Source organism: Nothobranchius furzeri, chromosome 9 (genome assembly GCF_043380555.1).
Source record: "Nothobranchius furzeri strain GRZ-AD chromosome 9, NfurGRZ-RIMD1, whole genome shotgun sequence".
NCBI classification, from domain to species: Eukaryota; Metazoa; Chordata; class Actinopteri; order Cyprinodontiformes; family Nothobranchiidae; genus Nothobranchius; species Nothobranchius furzeri.
Window position 1 is genome coordinate 58,915,677 of NC_091749.1, and position 16,057 is coordinate 58,931,733.

The 16,057-nt window shown below is 44.3% G+C and overlaps 1 protein-coding gene across 5 annotated transcripts in view; it reads right to left on the reverse strand.

The window, feature by feature from the left end:
* zfhx3b (zinc finger homeobox 3b) overlaps positions 1-16,057 on the reverse strand; it is a 250,778-nt gene that overhangs the window by 125,172 nt on the left and 109,549 nt on the right. The window lies entirely within an intron of this gene.

A 16,057-nucleotide genomic window follows, 5' to 3' on the forward strand; every position in this document is an offset into this window, starting at 1 on the left:
CCTTTGTTGCTGCTCTTAACCATGGAAAGATCATATCAGTGTGAAAATCACACAGCTACTGGGGACTCGATATGAACACCGCCTCTGTCTTATCTCTACGTTCTCTATCCTGGAGCAGGACTCGAGTCCCACAGAGACTGGGAGTCTGAAGCAGAGTCTGGTTTAGTGTGGTTATCTCTGACCCAGGGAGCCTTAAAAGCAAAGAGGACTCTAAGTTAGTTTTAATAGGCACATAATTTCTATCCCAAACACCCGCAAAGCCTCGAATCCGAGCCACTGGCTGTTTGAAGTCAGGAACAGCTGTAGTGTTCCAGCCTTTATTTAGAGGTCAGCACACTGACTTCACTTAAAAGGAGAGAGGGACTAAAGGGGAGAGAGAGAGAGAAAGGAAAGAAAGGAGAGAAGGCAGTGGGAGGAGAAATAAAGAACAGAGCGCAAGTGAGAGGTGAAAGAAGGAGTTAAAAAAAGAAAGAGTTACTAGTGTGGCGAGGGATTAGCTGAGGGAGAGGTTAAAAGTTTGTGGAGTTGCATCTGGCCTCCTGCCTGCTCTGTTGTTTATTGCCGCCGGCGTGAAGATCTGGTGCCAACACTAACCGCACCTGAACCGCTCTACACACACACACACACACACACACACACACACACACACACACACACACGCACACACACACACACGCACACACACACACACACACACACACACACACACACACACACACACACACACACACACACACACACACACACACACACAGAGGGACAAAACAGGAAGAAGCATGCATGTGCACAGCTCGCATTTTACTCCAAAGATTTTACATTGGACCAGCTTTTTAACCGTTTACATATCAGTGTGTGTGTGTTGTGTTTGGGTATTAATGCATGTGTGTGTGTGTGTGTGTGTGTGTGTGTGTGTGTGTGTGTGTGTGTGTGTGTGTGTGTGTGTGTGTGCGCGCTCTACACTAGCAGATGCGAAGTCCTGTCTACTCATTTGTTAATCCCCTGTTGCTCTTGTCACCCTCGTCTTTCTCTTTCCATCTTTGTGCTTTGTCACTCTGGATGACTGCCTGCTTGCAAAGTCCTCAGCCATCTTTTTTTTTTTTTTTTTTGCAGTTCACCCAAAACCTGGTTTGGCAGCAGTTTCGAGTCGATTCAAACTGCCACAGTGAACGCGAGACAGATGACAGTTCTCATGCTCCTTGTAGGAATCCTATGAACCACCAGCCAGCGACTGAACCAGGCACACACATGAGGGGTCACTGTGGGCAGAAACGAAACACAAAGACGAATGTGAGGATGCCACCCACGGCAAACCCCACAAGACAGACGCTTCTCTGTTCGACTTCTCCCTTTCACTGGAATTTCCCATAATAAAGTACCAGTTTACACACCGTAGCAGGACAACAACTATGCATGTACACAGACTACATTTTGGGAGAATGTGTGGCAAGAGTTTGGAAAAGAGAAGGTGGAAGACATTGTTGGTCAACGACGTGATGACACTTTTGCCCTAGGCACTACAAACAAGCCTGGCAGCTAATTAGTGCAAATAAAAAAAACAACAACCCCACCATCACCCGGTTCCCCTCACCGTCGCCCTGGTCCTCTGAACTCGGTTTGGTCAAGGCTGGAATGTTCAAGCAGGTCATGTTCAGTTGCACATCAAAAGTGATTAAGAGCAAGCTGCATGGATTAAGATTAATCTGTGGACCTTCACATCTTGGTCTGACCTCTCGAAAGCACTTTGCTTCCTCCTGCCAACAGTATCCAAGTTCACGTTGGCCTGACACAGGCCCCTCCTTTGCTTGTGGAAGTAATACCAGATTACAGAGCAACTGTTGTTAAATGTTGATCTAATGTGTTTTTCTTGTTCTTTTTCCCCCTCGCACTGTTTGTACAGCTGCTCTTTAACAGCAGGTCATCTCACGGTTCCTCTGTTACTTTGTGCAGAACTGACACATCATTTCAGTTTAACACTCGTGGAAAACGTTTACATGTTGGCGGTGAGGAGGAACCTTTGTGATAAAAGCTTGTGAAACTTCATTTATACGTGCATCTGGCACATGTTAGCTTATAAGGCTATTTTCTGTCCTCCCAGTTTCTAAAATAGTGCTGTGAGCACTAACTTCTTCCTCTGACTCAGATGCGCAGGACAAGTCCTGACAGGCGACCAGCAACTCAAAACACACCAACAGGGACCTCCGCGGCCCACAAAAGAGTGATGTTTCACTCGAGCAAGAAGGTCTAAGAAAACAAAACGAGTCGAGGAAAGAACACCTTCTTGACAGCATTCTTTTCTTTGTTGAATCAAAGCAGGAAAGGATAAAAGAAACACCCATCAAGACAGCCATTCATTAAAAAGTATAAAAAAACATCCCACCCTCAGGTGTTTGTGGTGGAGGGGTGGGGGCGAGGCAGACTGAGAAATGGGTCCATAGGTAGGTCAATGAACACAGCAAAGTTAGATTAATACCAACTATTAAATCAAACCTGTGCTCCACATCTCCAATACCCTGCCCACCCCTCGCCTCTTTGTACATGTGAGGAACCAGCAGCCGGCTGGAAGCTCTCCCAGGACCCAGATGCTCTCTGTCAACACCCAGATTCCAGAGAGGAAGCACGGCTTTACAGCAGCAAGCTGTACACACAGCCAGAACCTGCAAAGCCCAGGAGCCAGGAGAGAACAACCTGCTCCACACACACACAGACCTCCCTGTCTCTCCTGTTGGAGCCACCGCTTCTGCCTCCCCACCCGGGATGGCTCTGGCTCACAGAGAGCCAGGCAGTACTGGGGAATGGGCTGCGGAGTTTCTCCCGTCTCACCGGGCCCCCTCTCCGCCTGCCACCATCAAGAGGTAAATAGCTATTGGCTGCTCAATAAGTGGCTTCAGTGTGTTGGAGTAAGGGGCCTTTTTTCCTCCACACTCTCCCATACTTGACAAGCATGTATTGACAGAGCAGTTACACACTAACCCATTGGGGGAAATCCTCCACATTGTGCCCCAGGCAGCTGATAAATGGAACTCATACGGTACCTGTAAGCATGATCTCCAAGCCACGGACTTGGAAAAGTGCATTTGTGCAGACTCACAGCTCAGTACTACAATACTAATGCATGCATATGTGAGGAGAATAAAAGATGTAATACACATGACAAAATGAGCCAATGAGGGAGTAAATAAAGATGGAGAAGAAAGAGAGCACACATATCCTCGTTGTTTTCCATCTCATTGCTAGAACCAATTCTTTCAGTGTAATCATGAACAGCAAAAATCAACTACCTCAGTATTTTTTGCACATTAAAACATATTCTAAAATTGCTTAAATATATTTTCAATGTTAGTTTGATAGAAGCTATCCCTTCAGAAAGTTTAAGGTTGTACATGATTAACTTAACAGATCTAAAGATAATCTTACAAGATAACCCTACCTTGTGTGGTGTGTTAAGAGCACTCTGGTCTGCTTGTGAGATAGATAGTTTTATAGACGATGACTCAAGCCTTGTTCATAATGAAGGATATTCATGCAGATTTTGACCAGCCCCGCCGCTTACCACAATTTTAAGGTTGTTAATGATTAACATAATGACTCTAAAGATAATCTTATCAGATAATCCTACCTTGTGTGGTGTGTTAAGAGCGCTCTGGTCTGCTTGGAAAAACGTCAGACCTCTCCATTCATAAATCTGGGCTTTCAAACATGTCTTGGTCTGATTTTCAGGGACCAATGAATGCGCTGCCTGTGAAGTGTAGCCAATCGGAAACAGGTGGGATGGAAGCATACTGTACATTCCTCCTCCACCATGTTTTGATACTCTGAAGTCATATTTTATCTCGCGAGATTTCTCATCTGAGCGGAAAATGTGTGAGTGAAATTAGTTTGTGTGGTATTTTTTGCCGAGTAGCTGCACATCTCCATTGATGTAGTTTTGACTTCAGAAGTGTGTGTGTGTGGGGGGGGGGGCAAAATCGGCATGAGGACCGGGGGGGGGGGGGGGGGGGGGATCTTTACAGTTAGTATACAAAAACTACGTAAAATACAGCCTAAAGGCTCTTATAATATAGGGTAATGTTGTTTTGGGATGTGCAGGGGACGAAAACTGATTGGAAGAAGTGTTTTTTTTTGGGGGGGGGGGGGGGCATGTCCCCCCTCCCCCAAAAAAACTACGTCCTTGCACATCACACACTGTTGGATGAAAACTGGTTCATCTCATATTTTTTTTTAATTAACATTTGTGGGGTCTATCATGCTTAGAGAATCTGGCAAACATTTTAAAATCCTGCCATGTGAACCCGGCTTTAGCTGATTATTATAAACTTTAGAGACAATTTATGCTAATAAATACCAAAATTGGTGAAAAAAATTTCAGAAACTGGTTCACGAATGCCTTATCAAGATGGACAACAGCCAATAAGTGCATTGAAAAATTGTCTGTCAAATATCAGCGGTCTTATCATAATAATTTTGTCCTATCAGCCACATTTCAACACTGTCCAGAGAGGAGTCAGCGATGCAGCTCCAAACATTAGGGAGGAGATGTCTCGTCCTCTCCTTCCCCTTCACCCCTTTCACGTGCGACCCAGCACTGATAAATAGCCAGGGGTGCAGCACTCGTTTTCACTTTGTGATATGATGTCAGTAACCTTCATTGATCTGTTGGCGGGTAGGCACGCCTTATCGCTGCCTCTCCCTTGTGATATACTGTGATCCAGGCCTCTGACTGCTATTTAATACACTGCACTTTGGGTAACGGTGTCGCAGGCTAACCACCCCACCTACTAACACCTGAAGCCATATTTTACAACTGTTCCACGATGGCCGGATAGATTGTGGAGAAACCAACTCGGGAAGAGCCCGCCAGCAAAAATGATAACACTGGCTGAGGTGGAACAGTGGAGTTGGGACGTCTGAGGAGCTTCTACCCTGATCAGCTGAGGTTCACACACCTGAGAAGCTTCAAACTTCCAACTCAGGGAACCATGTATTGTAAAAACTTGCATTTTATCCCTCATTAGGGCCTTCAGCCCCTTGCAGCTCCCATCCTAAACCTCAACAACCCTCTCTTGCATCCAGCTGGAGCCTTTCAATCCTGTGGCTTTGTCAGAGACGCTGCCTGTGCTGTGTTTTTTAAGTCTCATCAAGCACCTCTGTCAGAACACAGAGCATGTGTGTTGACAGAGCACGAAGCTCTTTGCAAGGTTGAATTAGTGCTGACAGTTACTTCCTCCCACCAGATTTATACGTGCACTTACTCTGAGACAACACCTGAGCTGATTGCCGGAAGTTTCACCTATATTGTGTCAAACCTTACACAAATACACTGACAAAACAAGATGTCAGCTGTGACACCAGCACACCAATTAAAGAACAGGTGAAATAAATAATATATTTTTAGGGTGAACATGTGTCAAAAGTGTCCAAATCTATTAGACCAATGCTAAAATGTGTCACTGAATGCAATAAATGTAAAAAAAATTACTCACAAATTATTTTTAAGTTTAATTACGGTGTTTGACTAACATCCACAGACTTCTTGGTAATAAAAACAGCTGTGTATATGCGTAGAGGAAGGCTGCAGATAAAGAAGACTGGGCGACTAGCAAGAGAATTATCCCAACTATTGATTTTAGCTGTTGGGTATTACAGAAGGAAACAGCGGGTTTATCGGGCCAAGATCCCTTTGCACTTTTATTAACTAAACGAGTATTTTCCAGGCTTATCAGGCAAAAAGCCTATTACTGATGTTCTCAGCCTCCCCCACAGCCAGACAAAGGAAGAGGTTGGCCACTATTATGTAGCCATCGGACGGGTTAGGTTGTGCACCTCTAACTCTTCCCCCGAACCTCACAAACCCAAAACTATATTCATATATATTTAGCAGAACACCCTTCAGGGGACATTCATGTTCCACTTATGTAGATTTACAGTTTTTCTACTAATAGATTGTTTGACCTCTTCGGCTATCTGCTCTCCATCTTCCTCTCTCACCGTCTGGCTCTGTCTGTCTCTGGGTCAATGTCATTTCTATGAGGACCACAGCCAGAGATAATGGGGAGTGTTATAATCCCCCGATGGAGATGCTCTTAATCACATAGAGAAAAAAAGTGTATATATTTTAATTACAGACCAAAAGATCCACAAAAACACCTGCAGATGTTACCCGTTCTATAATGCTTCTCATCTGTGGAACCTGAAAAATGCTGCGTTGTGGGCGTGCTCGCCGCTTTGTATCATCAGACATAAATTAAGAGTGCTTTAACTGTTTTAATATGAAATTACACCCCAGGACACTTTGAATGAATACAGATTTCCCAATATTAATAATGAACAAGACGAGAAAATTTCCCTTAGCAATTACTGTGGAAATCCATAAACTGATCAATGTGCAATCCCAAGGATTGTCTTAACACATATAAAATATAGACAGCAGCACATTTTTGTGTGAATGTGCACGAATTTAATCTGGTCTGAAATGACCTCAGCAAGATGAGGATGTCTTGGAAGACATAAAAAGTTACAGTGGGATGATTTACATATTTCATTAAAAAGCAACAAGGATGGAAAGTTAGTAAAGCCCGGAAAAAAGAGGAGCAGGATAGGAAGGAAGGTTGGAAGGCAAGGCTGGGACAGACCAACTGCAAAATAGAACCAAATTAAACTAAATTAGCAGTTCAAAAATGAGGTGTTGACCTATTGTTTCTTTAAACATGTCGATCTAAACCAGTTCAACGGCAACAAACACCTTTATGCACAGTGTCGACAGAAAATCTGTGAGGTGTCTAATAACCCAGGTGGAGAGGAGGAGGAAGACGAAGGACCGAGGCCAAGCTAGGCACCTATGAAGGGGCAGGCCTCATCTGCCACCCAGCCCGCCTTCATGTCTCCAAGTTAGCCCTGTAATTTGCTTGGAGCGGAGATAAATCTTATCTCAGAGACCTGATTAAGTTTTTAATTTACACACCAATCAATAGCCCAGGTCTATTGGCGATGTGTCTAAAACTCTATTTACCAAAGGATTCCCTGCTATCAATTGATCAAGGCCCCGGCAGCCATAAATTATGGGAACACGTGTGTGTGTGTGTGTGTGTGTGTGTGTGTGTGTGTGTGTGTGTGTGTGTGTGTGTGTGTGTGTGTGTGTGTGTGTGTGTGTGTGTGTGTGTGTGTGTGTGTGTGTAGACAAGTAAAAACAGAGATGGTGCTAAAAAAGTGAAAAAGAAGGAAAAGATGAGACGTGTTTGACTGATGTTAGAACAGAGTAAACATTTAAGCCCTAGCCTACTTGCAGACACCCACTACAAGTTGCAACACACAACCTGAGGGTCACACACGTAAATCTGTGGAACAGGCTTCCAAAACTCAACACACACACACATCGAAGAGCCGTGAGCATGCCCAGCTCTGACCCTAACCCACGTGACTTTCTAAAAGATCTGCACCCAGAGTCACAATCCCAACACCCTCCCACTTCCGGCACGTTTATGCACGAGTGCCCTTATCTGTTTACAGTGTCCACTTTCCCATCCGAGCTGCAAAGAGGGAATTTACTGGAGCCTTGGTCCCCCAGTAGGAGTTCAGTCTTTTCCGAGAAATTTAGAAAATTGCCTTCATAGCACCTGTTACTACAACAAGTTATTTACAGAAGTGAGAAAGATGTGGTTGTTTAAAAAAAAAAGACAAAAGCAGAAGCATTTACAGCAGGAGTTAAGAGGGCGCAGATACATTTCAGAGCCCTCTGTGCTTTTCCCATGCAGGGGAAGCGAGGAGGCGGAAAAGGAGGGCAGCGCTATCGCCGTGGAGAGAGTGTCATCATTACGGCTCTGCTCCGACCCTGCTGACTCGCCAATTCCTTAACATGAGATCATTTTGGACAGCTGACCTCAATATCACAGCGCTCTCAGGAGGAAACCGATTCTATGGAACATTTTAATCTCAACGTTTAAAGGTGTGGAACACTAAAAAATCATTTGTTAAATCTTGTTTCTGATTATAATGGGTCACTCTGCAGTTTTCACGCAAGCTGTACATGAAAATAGTCTCCTGCAACTATCTTCTGAATTAGCTTCTGATAGAAAATAGACGATTACACTCAAGGATTTGAAAAAGCTGACACATCTACGTCACACTGTCTCTTAACATTCATGGACTCACCCATCTCAGCTCATGGCAGGGAAGGCTTTGTTGTTGCAGATGATGTCTCAGGTAATAGAAGCTAACCGTTAGCATTAGCAACTCCACCACACAGCAGAACTCCTTCAGTCTTGTGTTTTTGTTATCCAGTCAGAGGCGAGATGACCAAATATCAGGAAGTAAGACCTGCTGTGTGAAGCTCAGCTGTGATGTGGCTCACCTCTAGTTCCTAAATGAGTGTTCCACACCTTTAATATAAAAGCAGGATGCCCATTTATATTAAATAAAATGCATTGTCTTTAATGGAAATTAGAGAAATAAACAAAAGACACCCCCCACCCCCCACCCCCCCAATCATCAGACTCATGAAGGTATGAATCAACAAAGCACAGAAAAACCCGGAACCAGACTTTTAATTGCTCTGTCGCATCGTCTTCCACAGAGCTGTAAAAACAGCATTTGTTGTTAAAAAAAATACAAACCAGCAGATTCTTTTCTCGTTTGTCAGCTGGTCGGCGTGACTACCAGCGCCATGTGTTTCCCAGTTTGCACTTAAAATCACAACACACAATGATAATGTTGAAAAATATGGTTGTAGCAAGGGTTTGGGCGGATGTTGTGCGCTACTTTGTCATTAGTGGAGAGGCCGTCTGGTAAAATCAGGCATAAACATGTGTCAGAATTAGGTGTAATTATAGTTGGAAAAACTTCCGCATGAGGAGTATGAATCACTCCTGCAGCTGGCTGGCGTGGCAGGAGAGAAAACAGTGCCCTGCTATCCTCACCTTCATAACCGCTGTGGGGGGGAGGGGCTCAAACCACCAGAGACATGCAGTCTAAAGAAGACAGACAGTCTCGTATGAAGCCAGAGAGCCCGACTTGTTGGTCCTCTGTTGGATTATCTAAAGAGCCACCGACGGATACGTGTAATCAGCCCCATCCCCATGTTTCTCCCTCGCTCTCTGCCTCTCTGGCTAATGTCTCCGCCTGATTCGATTGAGGCAATTAGGCAGTAATCTATAGAGCTAGGGAGTGATGGAAACATTTCCCACTGTCCTCCTCATGTTTCTCAGAGCTGCTATAATTAGCTAACTTTGTTTCTCATTAAACATCAAAGGAGTATTTACATACCCAGATCCAATTTGGCTCTGCAGAGCCCGATCCTTTTAAACCGTCGTGAAACCCCGAAACGTGTCTTTAAACAAAGGAATGAGGGAGCAGTAATCTGCAATTATTTCAATCAAACATTTATATACTGTATCAGTAGTATACAAAGACTCCAGAACACACAGACGTCAGTAAATAATACAGGAAACACAGATTTGGGGATCATTTCAGAGCCGTGTGAGTGGAATCAGCTCGGAAAGCTGGAGTCACGTTTTATTGTTTTCTGCTTTTCTGATGAAGTTGTTGTACTAGGATTCAAAGAATGTGTTTTTAAGTGTGTGGTTGGCCGAAAATAGTCTCCTACACCTATCTCCTGCATTAGCTCCTGATAGAAAATAGACAGTGAAATACTTGGATTTGAAAATCCTCACATATCTATGTCACACTGTGAATTTGCATTCATGGCCTCGCCCAAATTGGCTCACGATGGGGAAGGCTGTTGTTGGTTTAGCGTCCAGGAAACAGCAGAGAATGTCTCAGCTAGCAGAAGCTAACCGTTTGCATTAGCAGCTCCACCACACAGTAAAACTCCTCTAGGTTTGTGTTATTTGTGGAGATAAAACATCCACGTTGCAGGTCAGCAGTAGAGTCGTGTTGCTGTTATCCAATCTGGAGCAAGTTGTCCAAAAATCAGAAAATAAGATTCCAAAACCTGCCGTCTGAAGCTCAGCTGTGATATAGTTTTCCAGCAAGGACAGAGCGGAGAGTTTCTTGGTGATAGGGACTTTGCAGCATGGCTGAACATGTTCTGTTATGTTTATGTTTATGTATTTAGCAGACGCTTTTGTCCAAAGCGACTTACAAGTGATAATCGGCATTTTGCCCTTGAGGCTAACAATAACAACAACAACATTGACATCAGTCATGGAGAGGAGGGAACAAGGAGTGGACAGTAGAGAGGGGGGACGGGTGCAGGGAGGGTGCTAGTTAAGAAGATGCTCTCTGAAGAGCAGGGTCTTCAGGACCTGTTAGCCAATCAGAAGCGAGGTGTGTGCATATGATTAGTAATAATGAGTAATTATGCTGTTTTCAGCCCACATCTGCAAACTTCTGCATCTCAGAACAGCACATAGCTTTTTTTATGGCTCACAAGTCACTGGTTTATACTAGAGAACACTGCAAATGTATTGAATAAATGAGTGAATCACACTTTTAAGGAAAACTATAAAACTGTGGTCACTGAACATGGACCTGCAGCGTGATACTAAGCAGACTGAGTCTGTGCCACCATGTTTCTCGCTGCACTCCAGCTGAAGCTGCGTATCTTCATCTGACATATCAAACAAACCCAATAAGCCAGCACTTAGGATGATACAATCCTATTTTGTGAGCTCTGCTGGTCATTCCACGTGCTGCAGCATGAAGCACATGTGCTCCTGTTTATTTTCTTTCCTTAAACTAATTGATTTTCCAAAAAGTTTGACTCTCCAAAAGGGTTACCAATGAAAATGTGACCTTAGATTAGCTTAAGAAAATCCAAACCCATGTCTTATTTCAAATGTATGTAAACATAAGTATGCAAATCGGTCCCGCTTCTAAATCGGTGCAGCTGCAGCTGTTCATCCTCAACGCTGCTCCCATCTCGCTCTTTGGCGTGACAATAATGGCAAACGTTAGCAACATGTAAGCTAATAATGTGTTGCTAATGTTAGACAAACCCTGCTCCCCAACCACAGCCCTGACAACTCCCACAGCTCCCACCACACAAGTAGATGGAATGGCTCCTTGGATACGTTACGTATGAAATACAGACTTTTAGAATTTATGTTTGAGGTCGCTGCTGCCGTTCCAACATCATGAGGTCAAAACTTCATTTTCCTAGCTTAGCTGGGTCACTTGGTGCTAGGATTTGAATGTCCTCATCAGGGTAAAAGTTTAACCCTTCTCTTATTTTTTGTTTAACACAAAGAGCTGTGCAACAAGAATTTCTTTGATACCCATGATGGTTTTACATGCAGTCTGGGTCTAAAGTTATAGATCATTTTAATGTGTGTTTCTCTGTAAAGGTTATTGTAAAAAGTCCTGTTTATCATTGTGGATACGTCCCTTAATGTCCACACCATAGAGGAAAGGTTTTTGCCCAATAGGATTGATGAGCTAATGGCTAGTCCAAGTGTAGCCAAAACCAAAGTGTGATCTTAAAGGGAACATCTAATGCTAAACTCACCTTTTGCATTATTTTGTGCTGCCATGTGGGTTTTGACTGCCTCTAGAAAAATTCCTGAAGAAAAAATAAGCATCCATCTGTCAATGTTTGGTTTAGCAATTTTATAAAAAGATGTGACATCACAAACTAGCGAATTAGTCCCTCGCCTCTCCAGGACGGAGGAGCAGCGGCTCTGTTTCGCTCCCCTACAGAGCTTCTCAGCCTTTGGGGAGCTTAAGTCACACCCTGCTCTTTTCTAATTCCACTTGTTGTGTTCCATGGATTTCACATATGATGTCGGTGAATTTTAAAGAAGCTTTTTGATACCAAAAAAGTGCTTTATTTTCAAATAGGGAAAACACCATTTTAGGCTTTGTGTGAAAATAAGTCCAGGACTACAAAAAGAGACGTCATCAAACCAGACACGGAGAAAACTGAGGGAAAATCGCTGCAAGTTCATCAAACTTCAAATTCTTCCTTCAAGAGGAAAATAACCATCATAGATCTGGCCATGTGGTAAGTAGCAGCTATGCTAGGGGAGAGAAGATTGTGTGGTGATGTCACATATGCGACGTGCCAGTGTAGTCATGCTAATTACGAACTTTTACAAGCTGATAAATCTCAAAGTACGTAACAGGCACAGCCGCAACACCCATCATTAGTTTTCATTTAAAATATAAGTACAACATGTGTGCGATCCAGGGCGTGAGGCAAAGCGGGTTAGAAAATAGCTCTTTTAGCCCCGTTGACTTGCATTCATTTTTTCATTCTTCCAGAGACCCGTGAGCCGACCGGAAAGGGAGGCGACATATGGGCCATTCCCATCTGTACCGGGTCGGCCCGGGCCAGGTAGCCCCAGTCGGCCCCAGCCTGGCCCGGTTTATTCCACACATCCTTGTCTTAAGCCCATGTGGGCTGATTCTACCCACCAATCAGAGGCTTGCTCTAATGGAAGGTGTGAATTTGCTGTCAGCAGTGGGCGTGTTGGCCCTGGTCGGCCTGAAGCAGACCCCCTCGAGAAGAGGGCTGAGAATGAGCCTTGGTTGGCCCGGAAAAATACCAGACCACCCAGATATGTAAACAACCTACGCTACCCGGCCCGGGCCGACCCGGTACAGATGAGAATGGCCCATTAGGCTCCTTGTAGCAGCCTGGGTGGGGGTTGAGTGGGCGTGGCTTGCTCCAGCTTGTTTGCTTAAAGTGACAAGAGTCCTGAAACGGCTCCTTCTGGATGGTACTGAAACTGCTGAGATTGCTTTATGTGAGAGGGATTTTATACAAAGGACTTAAAAACGTGCTTCTTATAGACCGTATAATTATTATAACTTAGGGGGAAAAGTCATAAAATGTCTCCTGTAAAGATGCTTCTATGGAGTTTAGAGTGTTACACACCATCAGTTTTGCATTACGCAGGTATTACATTATGGTAACTTTTATAAGTAGCTGCAAAACATAACATTTGTGCACAAATGTCTTTTTTTAGCAAAATACCTGCAGAACACACTTTGATAGTGATGAAAATGCTTTTTTAACCATCTTGGATGAATTATCATGTGACGGTTTAAAGATGGCAGCATTGCACTCAGCCTAGCTGTTAGCTCATCAGTCTTCAAAAGCATAAAGCAGTTTCTCCATCCAGGAGAACGTCAACGATGGATAAGAATACGAACATAATGTTTACAAAGAAACCCTTCAAAGTGAAGAGTGAAGCGCACTGAGGTTCCATCTTTGCTCGTCTGCAGTAGAGTAATGTGAATCTGCAGGAGTAAAGTGATAAAAAGGATAATTTAATCAGTAGGATTCCAGCATGACACAGATTTGACGTTACCAGTAACTCCTCGCTGAAAACAAACACCATTCCAACAAAAAAACCTTTCCATCGTGATACCTGGCATAGAGGTTAATGAAAATTTAATAAAAGGGTTTCGTTGGCTAACACTTCCAGTCCCCTCAGATCGCATCCCAGTAAGAGTGTGTTTGACGTCCATGTAAATGTAAAAGTTACCCAAGTGAGATGAAACTAAAAATGTCAAAAACAATAATACTTTTTAACTGGGCACATAAACACACGTGCACACTGATTTTTAGTGGAATGTGTAAGTAAACAGTACAAGAGGCAGGGCTGTATATAGAAGTCCAGATGGGCTGGCAGGGTGGCTTGCCCTGGGAAAAGGCCCCCTCCTCTGCTCCTGTGTGCAGGACCGCAGTTAGCCCAGTCTGAGCAGCAGAGGGTTAACTAGGCTAACCCAGTCACAGGCGTGGAAAAAAAAAAGAGTGAAACAATAAAATAATGGCAGTGAGTGAATGCTCAAAGGCGAGGGGTGTGGTGGGTGTGAGAGGGCGGGGGTTCGCCATAGGCTCCTGCAGATGTTGCTGGCCTTCTGCGGGTCACACAATCAAGCGTATTAGCATTCCTGATGGAGGGAGCCAGGATTAGGGAGCTGAAAGCCTTTCTCAGCTCTGTCAGAGTTTAAACATGCCAGAGAAGCAAAGAGGAGGGAGAGAAATCCCAGAAACAAGGCGAGGAAAGGTGGAAAAGTAAGTGTAGAAGCAGCAATACAAGACGATGCCCACAGACAGAGAGAGCAAGTGCACTGCTGACATACGCAGGAGGAGGAAAAGCAGCAAATAAGGATGAAGACTGACAGACAAATTGAGCCAAATGAGCTAAAAGAGATAATGAAACAGTTTAACAAACAGACAACAAGAAGAAATGAAGCGTGTGATAATTGAATGGTTCTGTGAGGATGGCGGAGAGAGTGTGTGGATGAAACAAAGACTTCTGTTTGTAGCTGAATGAGTGAATGAGCAGAGACAAATGCCTTTCTTTCCTCTGAATATGTGTGAGTGAGGGTGAGAGAGGGAGAGATGAAACAAAAGCTTTTCAGAGAGTATGTGTGCTGTCCTGTCCCTTTTTCCCAGGACAGAGGTCTGGGGAGGCCTCATATTTCTAGCTGCTGTCAGACCCGGGTGAGCGGCAGAGACAGCGAGGGGCAGCTGTTTTCTATGAGGTAGCCCTTCCCCACACATGGCCTTTGATCCAGTCTGGGCTTTGGATGTCCAATCTCCCATCCCCCTATCACTGAGGACTCATGTGTACATACATAAACTACGGATGTACTGTAAAGCTTGCACAGAGATGCAAAAACATGGAACAAACTCTGAAACGTGAGTGGTAAACTGAACTGAGCAGCAATGTGAAACCAGACTGCTGTTCGCTTCCCCTCTCTTTGTTTTAGACAAGAAAAATAATTTCACAGGAATGCAGCAGGGCAGGTCTGATACCGGCGGGTGCTCCAAAAACCTTTCGTGCTAAAGTAAACTAAAGAAAATTAAACATTAATTCAGTCCAAAATCTTTAACCCTACAGAAACTTTGTTGTACAAAAACTGGACTTGTGGTCCATTTTTACCCTTCATGAGCACGATGCTGAAGAATGAAGCAGCTGCATAAACCACTCCATACCTTAAAACTCAATCTATTAAAAACTGGAATTTTTGTGTCTTAGCCAACCGATAACGAGACGTTCCTTTTGTTAAACAAGTCCTGCAGCCTGTTTGACTCACAACGTGTGAAGGTGTCCAAGCGGATTCAGAACATCCTTTAACTCGTGGTGCTCATGAACCCATTCACCCGACAACACACCAATGCAGAACGTTCAAAGGGAACTTCTATAGCTTTTAATATTCAGAATATTCCTAATTAACTATACTCACACTTTGGAAATCAAACACGACTATTTTCATGGATTCTGACTTGAGAAAGTGAGTTTTAATCCTACGTTTCAGCAGCAGACTACATAATCTCGGTGCATTTTGTTGCGGGTTGCATTTAATCCCTCTCAGGGGGAAAAATATTCCAAAATATGAAATATTCCATGACAATGAGAGCACACAGACAGGTAAACCTTTGTCCCCAACCACTGACAATCGACAAGTTAATATTTGCTGCTGCCTGCTCATAAATTTGCATCGCATTAGAACCTGACCTAAATGCATTTTTATCACCCAAAGTAATTAGCCGAGCCTGAGTTGCAAGCGAGAGTGAGTTCTGCGCGCCTGGATCTTCCCCGAATGGGTGGTGGCTGTGGACGAGAGCCACAGGCAGTAGCGGAGCAGAGCTGCGTGGACCACCAGATAAAAGGGGAAGTAAACACGGTCAGAGTGCTGCCTCTTTAATCTGCTACATTAACTCCAGCACTACAAGGGGGAGGAGCCAGCAAGCAGGCAAACAGTGCAGCCACATAAAAGGGGGAGTGTCAATGAGGGGGCAATAAGGAAAGACAATGAGTAAACAAGCAGGGGAAGTCCAGCCCTGGCAAGCTGAAACCCTCCCTGCTTCTCAGTGCCTGGCACACACAAAGGCCCCGCTGTAATTAGCCACCCCAATAGGTTGTTTAGCATTTGCATTTAAATGCCCTCACAGGCAAACGCTAAACACGCTGACACAAGCCGTGCCAAAAGCAGACGTTTGCCACACCTCTACCCCTCCAGGAGGTCTCGGGGGTCCACTTATGCTGGGGTGCCCCCCACCTCCTCCTTCTGTCTTGTGCTTGTACCCACTACAGGCAAAGCTGGCATCCTTCAGAGGGGGAGGAAAGGGGCAGGCAGCGCTGAAAAG